Source organism: Clytia hemisphaerica, unplaced genomic scaffold, assembly GCF_902728285.1.
Source record: "Clytia hemisphaerica strain Z4C2 unplaced genomic scaffold, Clytia hemisphaerica genome assembly, whole genome shotgun sequence".
In the NCBI taxonomy this organism is placed as follows: domain Eukaryota; kingdom Metazoa; phylum Cnidaria; class Hydrozoa; order Leptothecata; family Clytiidae; genus Clytia; species Clytia hemisphaerica.
Window position 1 is genome coordinate 1,726,699 of NW_027104146.1, and position 11,356 is coordinate 1,738,054.

The window sequence follows — 11,356 nt, forward strand, 5'->3', positions numbered from 1 at the left end:
TGAGGCGGTCGGTCAATCTAAAAAGTGAGGCGGTCGGTCGGTCTACAAAGTGAGGCGGTCGGTCGGTCTACAAAGTGAAGCGGTCGGTCGGTCTACAAAGTGAGGCGGTCGGTCGGTCTACAAAGTGAAGCGGTCGGTCAGTCTACAAAGTGAGGCGGTCGGTCGGTCTACAAAGTGAGGCGGTCGGTCTACAAAGTGAGGCGGTCGGTCTACAAAGTGAGGTGGTCGGTCGGTCTAATCGGACGGTCGGTCGGGACATATCTGTGATTGCCGCCTACAAAGACTACCAAATTACAGCCCTTTCGATTGGCTTCCAAATTTGCCCTACTCACCAACTTTGCCAAATCCACAATTTCAATGTCAAAAGATCACAGCTTCATGGCAAATTTGTACATCGCTACTCTGCCATTTTGATTTCCGTTTTGTGATGCTTAGTCAGCAGTTTTCTGTCGGCGTTTGTAAAGCGAACGATTTTTTAACCAATCAAATTGCCGATCGGCATTGTTTTGCTTTAGCATTGGAAGGTCTTCTATTTTTCAAAAACTTTGGCAAAAGTGGCAAAATTGGAGCCGAAAAGAACACAGGTCTCGTGGGAACAGTGTTTTGTATGGAGACGTATGGAGGTAAGTTCCAAAAATGCCAAGAATGCCAGATTCACCACATCTTTTTTATTTGGCATTTATGGCACTCAAATTTTGCCACATTTGCCAAATTTTTGTCAATCGAATGCAAAATAATTGGCAAACAGGGCAAAATTGGCATATTTTGAAGTCAATCGAATTAGCTGTTACTTGGATGTATTACCATGCAGCAAAAATATGCCACCCTCAATTTTAAAGAGGGCTAAAGTAAATGTTTCCATTGGTCGGTCTTTGTTCTTTTGTTAAGATGGTTGGTTGCAATAAGCCCCATAATAATTTCTGAAGAACAACTGTACAAATCCATAACAAAATGTTCTCTATTTAAGAAACAGGATACCATGACCATTAGACCATTCCCTATCCATGTACAAACGATGGCACCAGTGACCAGAGCAGAGAGACCAGATTAATCAATGAGCTTCTTGCTTTACTTTTACGAAAATTACCAGTAAAGTAGAATTTCGAAAACGGAGATACGCTTCCGAACCGCGCGACGTTTCCTGATCGGCAAGGAACCGTAGGCTATTTTCCGGTGCCGTGTCTCCAAAGAAACGTACTCCGCCTCGAAAAAAGGACACTCTACTGTTTTCCCGCTCGGAGCTCGATTCAAAAAGAGACTTGGAAAAAAATCCATAATGGCCCCCCCACAGCTCAATACGAATTAGACTTTTAGTATATAGATATGACTAATTCCTTTCTAAAAGGCAAAATAATTTTTTATTGATTTATTGACTTTTGGATTAGCTTTTCCAAGAATTCATTTAAAAGTTTGATGTACAATGTATTGTACAATGATGTACAATCATCAAAATAGTAGGGTTTGGTACAGGCTAGCTTCATCAGTGCCTGTGTAATTCTCATCGTTCACACTCTTCACAATCTTTGCAACTCTTGGATGTAAAAACTCTCCTAATTCACTCATGACTTCTTCGAACATTCTACGATGGAGGGCTCTACAAAAATCAAATGAGTAGACACGAAAAACATCAACAGTTTGGTTGAGGTCGGAAAACTTTTTCATGGCTTCGTCTGGATGGAGACAACGTTCAGTATCCAATCGATCCATCTTGATAGCATCTTTCATTTGTTGCTCGATATCGGTGTCGTTATAATCATAATTTCTAGCTCCATCACTTTCAAGAATTGCAGCAGCTCTGGGATGTAAAACGTTTTGAATCTCTTGTAAACATTCACATCCAGTTTCAGCATCAATTCTATCATCAATCTTAATGGGAATGGTGAGTAGCAAACTATCGCCAACCGCTTCCATCATCTTTGTAAGATATTGGTCACTAATGTCAAGATTAGTTTCTGCATAGGGCACGTCAGATACTTTCTCGAAACCAGTGATTTTCAGGAAATGTTCTAAAACTTGTAATATTTTCAATCTTAAGGCAGGATTGCGATGGCTTTGATCGAAATCTGATGCGAATTCTGGTTGGCATGATGAGTCATCCAAAGTTTTCTGAAGATAATGGATTATTGTTTGCCCATCGGAAAGCATCGATGCCAACGGGTTAGCTCCTACTTTGATGAATGTTTTAATAAGATCAAGTTTACCGAACTCTGCAGCTAAATGAAAAGCTGTACATTTCAATGCATTGGGGGCAAATGCACCTGGGACTTTATAAAAGTGCAGTTTTTTCTTCTCTAAACTGAATCAAGCTTTGACAAGCATTTCAATACCATTATGAGCTTTTTTATAATAGCTTTACTTGGCTTATCCATGTGAATAATACTTGAAACGATTCGATGGAGAGGACAATGATGAATACTGTCAATTATGCCTTCAGATGTCAATTTAGAAATTTCGTGCTCAAGATCTTTTATGTACCTTCTTGATTTAAGATCATTGACAATTTTGAGAAATTCTTCTGATTTCACTTTGATCTCGATCTTTTCTCTGTCCAGCTAAATACTGGTTATGTAATTTTCAATTTTTTTAAGGAGCTCTTTGTTAAGATTTTCTCCATCGTTTTGTCTCGAGTTCGACATGACTTGCTTAAAGAGCAGCTTATCTAACCTTTCATACAACTCAGATAGATGTAAATCTTCAGCCAATTTGATACAATAAACAATTTCTGAAACAACTAATTTGTCATTGCTGTAGGAACAATTTTGGAAGTAATAATACAATTTCTCTTCAACTTCCGATAAAAGGTTTTTCAATTGTATCATATGACAATATTGCAACAAATCAAACAAAACAAAAATTGAGGTTATTCTTTCCCTGTCCAATTGACATGAGACAGATAAAGGTATTCTTTCACCACCTGAAAGACTTCCACTCCAACATCACCCAACTTCATTTCATGATCGCCATCCATTCCCCTCATTTTTGAATTAATTAAGGCGTTGAAATAATTATTTGTTGCCAGGATGCAACAAAATAGACTACGATTGTGGAGTTTTAATATCAAATTAAAAATTAGTTCATAAAAATTTGCTGACATAATATTTAGTATTTCAGATCAATCAGATAGTAAATGAGCAACTGAAAAAATAATAACCCAATAAAACACAAAAAGAAAACAAAAACAAAAAATGAAATCGTATGGCATGTTCTCTTGTCATTTTTAATACTTCAGTTTGCTTTCCGGAAATATGACTTTACCATACAATTCTATCATCGTAATCAGAAAATCTCTTCATCGATTTCTTAGGACGAATATCTCGTTTAGCCTCCGATTTATCTGTTTTTACGGCTGTAGCAATCTTTTGTCGCATTTCATTTTGTGCTTCATCAGTGTCCGGGTAGTCATCGTTGTTGGTCAAGCACATCATCCATAATTTCCTCCACATACTTTTGTTCAATCTTCACTTCACTTTCGATGTACGGTATCTTGTCAACACTTTCATAACCGGTGATTTGTAGCAAGTAATTTAAGACTTACACAACATCATTTATTTGATCATCTTCAAGTGAAACATCTTTCTTGTGTTCCACAGAATACAATCCAGCAGAGCACTCTGTGTTCTCCAAATACTCAATTAACTCGTGCATCAGGGTTTGACCTTTCGAATTCACCTTCTCCAGAAAATTCACTCCCATGTCAGCAAAACATTTCACTAGCTGGAGATTACCATACTTGGCAGCAGTTGACTTGATGAAAAGTGTGGTGGTATTAACCATAATCGCTCTTCTCGTTTGACTTTAACTTCTTTTCGACCAAGAGGAAATCCAAATTCATGTAACAGCTTCAGTGCGTTGCAACTAATGTTCAAAAGACTTTCGGACAAATTTTCGATATCTACAATGGTTGAAACAATTTCATGAAAGGGGCAAACCTTTAAAGATTTTATCATTTCTTTTTCCTTTAATATCTCACACTCTTTCTTCAGGTCCTCCAAAAAGGTTTCAGATTCAATCTTTGAAATACAGTTAGATAACTTGGAAGATTCTGAATCAATTTGGCGCTTCCGCAAAAGTTCTTCAGTAAACCTTGATTCGAAGCTATCATCAAAATCATTCATCTCTTTAAGAAGGTTTCTTTTTAGTTCATTGTCAGTGTCACTTTCGATATTTTCAATGAATAATGCAGTTGTAAGCTTCTCACTTAATTTCGACCTATCAAGCTGCTCTGCGACCTTAAGTGCTTCAACCATTCAAACCAAATTGAAGTGTTCACATAGAAATTTCCTATAATCATATCCAAATCTTTTAGTAAAATCATCATCTGAGTTTTCAAAATCCCAACCTTCTTCTTGAAAGTATTCCTCAATCTTTTTGACGACTTCCTTCAAAAGCTTGTCAAATTGAATCATATGACAATATTTCAAAAGTTCAAGCAGAAATGGCAGTTCACCATCCCAATCTACCTGACACAAGTACATATACTCTTTTACCGTTTCAAAGACAGGAACACTAATCCCATTCAACACAATTTCATTTCCTTGAACTTCCTGCATGTTTGATGACATTGTTACAAGAGAAGCCCCGTCGGGTACAACATATTTTGAGCCAATATTGATATCCATGGAGCAGACATTCCATACATTAAAACCAATATAACCTAAATAAAAATAGAATCAAAAGAGAGAATGATATTCAAAATTCATCATCATAATCACTACTTCTATCACTGTTATCATTGTTCAAGTTGCAAAACTTTTGCATTTCCAAATTTGGATGCACACACCGTTCAGCATCCAAAAGATCCATTTTGATGACATCTTTCATTTGTTGCTCGATATCGGTGTCGTTGTAATTGTAATTTCTTACTACACCATCACTCAAAAGAATGGCAGCAGCTCTTGGATGTAAGATCTGTCCAATTTTTTGGAGACATTCACCACCCGTTTCAGCGTCAATTTCGTCATCAACCTTGATAGGAATGCCGAGTGTTGAGCTGTTTCCAACTGCCTCCATCATCTTTGTAAGATAGTTGTTATTGATTTCCTGCTCAGTTTCAGCGTAAGGCACATCAGATGCTCTCTGAAAACCAGTGATGTTGAGCAAATGTGCTAAAACTAGCTCTACTTTTAAACGTAATTCAGGACTGAGGTGATGATCAAAAGCAGATGCGAATCCTGCAGGACATGATGTGTCATCTAACGTTTTTTGGATGAGAGTTTCCCCATTGGAGTGCATAATTGCTAAAGGATCAACTCCTACCTTGATGAAAGCTTTTACAAGATCAAGATTTCCACACTGTGCAGCTAAATTAAAAGCTGAGCATTTGAGAGCATTAGGGGCAATAGAGCCAGGGACACGATAAAAGTCTAGTTCATCCTTTAATAGGCTAAATCCAGCTTTACTAAGAAGTTCAATAGCATTGACTGAATTTTTTACAGCAGTTTTGGTTGGCTTCTTTGAGTGACTAACTTTTGAGACAACTTCATGGAATGGACAACGATCAATATTGTTAATCATACCTTCAGATTTAAACTTTGTTACTTGACATTCCAGATCTTTGATGAAACTTTTTGATTCAACATTGGAAAGAATTTTGATGAACTCGTCAGATTTTGTTTCCATCTCAATCTTTTCTCTAAACTGTATAGCGAACTCTTGATTGTGAATTTCGATTTCTTTTAGAAAATCTCGCTTGGAAATGCAAAATCAATTCTTTGGTAGGCAGCACTTCCACCACCATATCTCCATGCATTTGGCATAGCTTTGAAGATAGCATTTTTTGACTTTTCTAATTCACTCACCATTGCATTTATGTCAACATTTGATTGAATGTGACTAGCAACATCTGACATTGAAATTTTTTCACTTTCTATGAGGACTCTATTGATATTAAGTAACACTGGTCTGTCGAGACCACTTATTTGTTTGTAGAATTTATTTTGGGATGTTTTTCTTGAGAAATCTCTACTTTTTCTGCCACCACGACCAGCAGAAGCAGGAGTTGTGCCACGACCACGGCCACGCCCTCTTGTAACTGTTGTTTTAGGTTTCTTTGTTACTGGTGTATACGGAAGATCAGAATCATCAGAATCCTCTTCTTCATCCTCAGGAACATGATCTTTGTCTTTTTCATCTTCGCCATCAGTTTCATCTTCACGATTGAAGTATGAAAGTATTGAACTCCTTTTCCTTGCTGGTGTACTTGTTGATGCATTCAGATTTTCCTTTTCAACATCCGAAATTTGTTCTTCAATGTCAATTACATCATTTGCTTTTGTTGATACTTTTGCCATTGTCAATTTATATTTAATTTTGCAAAACAGTATATAGATAAGTGGGATTTTTTAAATCTTTTCCAAAATTATCTGTCACTTAATTTTCAAATTTTTGTTGTTTTAGATTGAATTCAAATTCTACACAATGTGATAATCACTATTTAATTTGTTTTACAGCTAATTATGCTAACCTTGAATTTTCTTATGTGTGAAGGTGTTGATGTAGGATTTTTGGTTATTTTTTCTAATTTTCAGTGTTCAGAGTGTTGCAACTGAGTTTTGTGAATCTAGACGGAATATGTAAAATTACATACCCTTTTCTTCTTTTGAAGTGTACTGTTGAAGACGGAAAGCCAATTTCTAAATCTCAACTGGACGGATTTCCGTCTACAGACGGAAAAGTTGCAACACTGTACAATGTATTGTTTAAAATCTTTACTTGTCATTCTATCCCTGAAAATCTTTACTTGTCTCGACATAGTTCAATAGATCTTTAATAGACCTTTCCCGAAACCTATCACGTAATCAATTTTAAGACGCCATCTCAAAATTCAAACTTGGAATTTCTAGAGAAAAAAATTATTTTACAGGTAGTTTATACTAAAGTGAGTACATATCTTATGAAAATTTCAAATCAAAATCATTTCTCATTGCTCAACAATACAGGTTTAAAAACGAGACAAATTATAAAAAGTGATCGGAAGACTTACAAAATAACGTCACAAATCTTCATTCCTAAGGAACGAGTGAGGAACGTTACAAAATACGTCAGAAATGTCCATTCCTGAGGAACGAGCGAGGAACGTTACAAAATAACGTCAAAAAAAGTCCATTCCTGAGGAATGAATGAGGAACGAGTGAGGAACGTTACAAAATAACGTCACAAAAAGTCCATTCCTGAGGAATAAATGAGGAACGAGTGAGGAACGTTAAAAAGAAGCTTAAAAATGTCGCAAAAACCGCAAAAATTAGTTCCCGCAAAAATTAGTTCCCTTAAGGTAAGTGCTAAAGTACCGGGGCATGGTGATTTTGAAGTTTTATCGGACATTACTAAATCTTAGAAATTTCTGGGATTGAGTAAGTGTCCGATAATCAAGCCGAGCTATGAAGTACTAAAAAGGTGATATATGATTAATTTTTCTGGCCAGTTCCTAATGATTTATTAGGATTCAAACTTTTCAGTTCCTCTCTGACCATGTCAATAGTTAAATCTTAGATTTGTTATCTATTTGTTGTATGCTTGCATAGTATCTTACATTTTATTTTACTTATACAGTTTCTTCAAAAAAGTTTTAAAAGGGAACATTTATTTATAATAGTTATGCTTTACGTTTACATTTCTACTTGTTTATTGAAACATGAAAAATCGTCCTGTCCATGGGAACGTCGAAAAAATTTGTTTTTCAATTTTCTTGTTCGTGTGTTATCCTAGCCTGTACCAAACCCACCAATTTTGATTTTGATGTACCTGACGATAGTAGGGTTTGTTACGTCGAGAAGGATTTCTTGTCCAATGTCATTTGTAAAAAAGCTACACGATGAAGTGCAATGTTTACATTGTGACGTTTTAAAATAAGGCAATTTAATTCCCTTGAGGAAATATTCTAGATAAAGGTTGCTTTTTCATTACGCTAGATAGCTAAAATGGTTCTCATCAACGGTCCTTTTCATAAATTTGTAAGGGTTGGCGGCCGCCAAACCGCCATCGGAATATCAGATAAGTGTTTTATTAGACTGGCACGCCAGTCGGGCTGGAACGGTATCACGCGGGAAAAGTGAGCGTAGGAGTTAGGTAAGCGTAGGAAGAAATTTTGTCGGCGGCAAGGGCTGAAAGCCCGACTGGAGCGAAACCCCAGAAGGAAAAAAACGGCTAAGCTGAAGCCCAAATCTTACAACACCAGATTTCGGCGTTGTAGAAATGAATCGAACTTTGAGAAATTTCTGAAATGAGAAATGAAAACTTCCGTCAAAGTCGCAGATCGTAATGTTTTGATTTTTGAGGAGGGAAAAATAATGGCTGACTTCTAGTGGAAATTATTATTTGAAAAGATGTTGCTTTGTTTCTTGTTTCTTATTGATGAGTCTCTTCTTTGTGTATATGTGGCTTTTCTTCATGGTTCTCTGCATGCAAAATTCTTTGGCTCATTTTAGATTGTTTTTTGTTTTGATTTGAGAGGCAAGAGAAGATGGAAAATCTTGTAACATCAGTTATAAGAACTTGTTGACTTGTTATCTTTTCCTATTCATAACTCATTCAATTTTAGGAATGGAGTATTCAGATTGCAAACACTATGGACTGTGAGTATTTTTTTTCATTTCAGCTTTCTTTTTCCTAGGTTTGCATGTGGTAATCAAAGGGATGACCCAGATACAGTAGCTAACAATTATTTACTGACATTCAAACACATAAGACGTTTTAACTTTCCAGGACTCACAAGTAAAAGGTTCTTTATCAAAAATATATAGTTGTTGGACTACCAGAGACTACTACACGACACTGACACAATGTTGTGTGTATTGGAAGCGCTACAACCCTTTGTGAATATCTACCTGGTTATCCCTTTGTTTTAAGTTTAATACGTACTGGTATCTATCCCTATGATAAAATTACACAGTTTTGAGAAGAAATACAGTTATGGTAAAGCAGCACTGACAAATTTCTCCAAAAAATATTTTCTTTCAAATTATGCAATATTAAAAGTCTTCTTACAACATCTAAAAATGATTAATTTTTTTCCCCATGCTTATGTTTTACTCAATTCTAGTATTTTTTCCAAAACTTATATTTACTTACATAGAGGAAATTTAGCCATAAATCTTCAAGTGTGAAGTTAATTTTGTAGTACACATACTTACAATTTACAGAAAAATGAGTGATAAGTATGTCACATGTTCAACAACCCATTTTTTCCACAGCTTACTTCAACAAATTCTTGTCAAATTGGACGTCGAACATTTGGGTTGTGGAACAAATGGGTGCCAAAATGATAGACAACCCAGTTGAGTTGTTGGACAATCCACTTGTTCGACAATCTATATAGTTGTTCAACAGACCAGTTGGTTGAGAGAAGAGTGTCGAACAAGTGGTCGTCGAACATGCAGTCGAGCAAATGGGTGTCGAACTAATAACTGTCAAACAACTGGTCTAACAAATGTACCATCGGACAAGTATACTGTGGGACAAGTGGGATTTCTCAAAAATTATAGTTGTATGTAGATGAAAATTTAATAATAATTATGCACCCATATGTCATTGTTTTGAGGTTGGAGTTTTAGTTATTCAACATATGACATCTTAAAGGGACATTACAGTAGTAAAATGTAAACATCACGCAAACCATGTGTCATTAAAGAGAACAATTAAAATCACGTGTCCAAAACAAACTTGTAAAACAATTGAACAATCAAAATTAGCCATATTTGGTTTGATTTTTTATTTTAACATGTGACATTTGTTTTGATTTTGTATCTGCTGCATACAGTTTGTTTACAAATTTCGCAAGTAGTGTTATGTCCCTTTAACTATTAAAAGTAACTATTTTTCTATAAGTTTCTCATTTCATTTTCTATAAGTTTCTCATTTCATTTTCTATGTGTACGTGTAATTTTCCTGTGCTTAGCTGGTACGTTCCATGCTGCCAGTCAGGACAGGTTGTTTAAGAGGATCGGACTGTCAGACACCAGCCTGGCAGTAATGACATTGAGAGTGAAGAGAGGGATAATCTCTGGAGTTTCTTTAAACTAACCAGGAAACGCTGTTTATTCTCACGATAACCTAAAAATAGCTTTCAAGCCGTACCAAAAAAATTTTTGGTACGGCTTGAAAACCTGTGTTAGGTTATCGTGAGATATTAAAAGTGTCAGAATTATTGATTATTATGATGTAGTGTCAAAATTTTTTCAAAATTTTCCTTTCTAAGAATTTATGAATAACAAAAACAACTAAAGATGTAAAAGTTTCAAAACTTGAAGAGTGGCTCCTCCACCACCCAAAATTCAAAACAAAGTGGTCTGTCAGCTTTTCTCCCTTCAAAATTAAAAAAAAGCACTCCTCCGTTCTCACAATCTCCAAAATGAAGCCGTGGCAGAATGTTCTAGTCTGTTTATCAGGAGCCTCTCACCAACTTTTGCTCGTTCTCCTACGCAGCACCTATTAGCGGTCTTAAGCAGCCCACGGCGGTTGGCTTCGGCTACGGCAAAACGGTCAAAATAGCGTTAGTGCGCATGCGTCAGCATGGGAATCCCCCTACGAAGATCACCATATAATATCCCGCGACGTGAAATCAGTCTTTTCACGTTCCCTCGAAAACAAGGCTACACAAAGAAAATGTCTGACCTTCCTGCTTGACAACTATCCAAATTGGCTGCCAAATCAACTGAAAAACCCAAGAGAAAGTGAGTTATCTTTCTCTCTAAACAGCTTTTATGTTACTTGTTTTTCTAAGAAGTGAAGTATTGTTTTCTATTACTTAGAAATTATGTAGCTTTGCGTGCATACAAACCAAATAGGTCAAACCACTGTGACTTTTTAACAGAGCGAGGCTTGAGGATTAAAAGTCTTATTTTTGTCCACTTTACTTGGTAGCCAATGTGTAATTCGGTCTACAATTTATGGTCCCAAAACTTTGTTTGCTGTGAGAAAAGCATTAGTCAGAGTCTGTTGGAGTTTGTTTATTTTTCTGAATATAATTTTATCATTTCTTCAGGTCACCAATGTTTTGGACACCAATTCATGACGAGTTGTTATACAGAGAAATTTTAACCCACGAACCTTTCAATTACAAAGTGGGTACACCCAAAAGAGGCGAATGTTGGAAGTTGATAGCTGAATCGTTAAATAGTATCGATAAGCCAAATTTTGCAGTTACTCACCGTTCAGTCCGAGAGAGGTAAACATTTTTGGAAGGAGAATTTTTGAAGCTAATGCAGGTAGAAGAGAGTGAAAAAAAGCAGAGAATGATCGAGAAGTTGCACAGGACATGCGGCAGACATGCATGGAAACGTTTGCAGAAACAACAAAGGAGATGATGAACAGAAGGTCCAGCAGAAGAAAAAGCAACGTCGTTCTGGTGATGATAGTCTTC

At 36.3% G+C, this 11,356-nt stretch overlaps 1 protein-coding gene across 1 annotated transcript in view; it reads right to left on the reverse strand.

Moving 5' to 3' along the window:
• Positions 1 to 11,356, reverse strand: part of LOC136813906 (pyridoxal kinase-like) — a 217,365-nt gene that overhangs the window by 72,286 nt on the left and 133,723 nt on the right. The gene's annotated exons all lie outside the window — the stretch shown is intronic.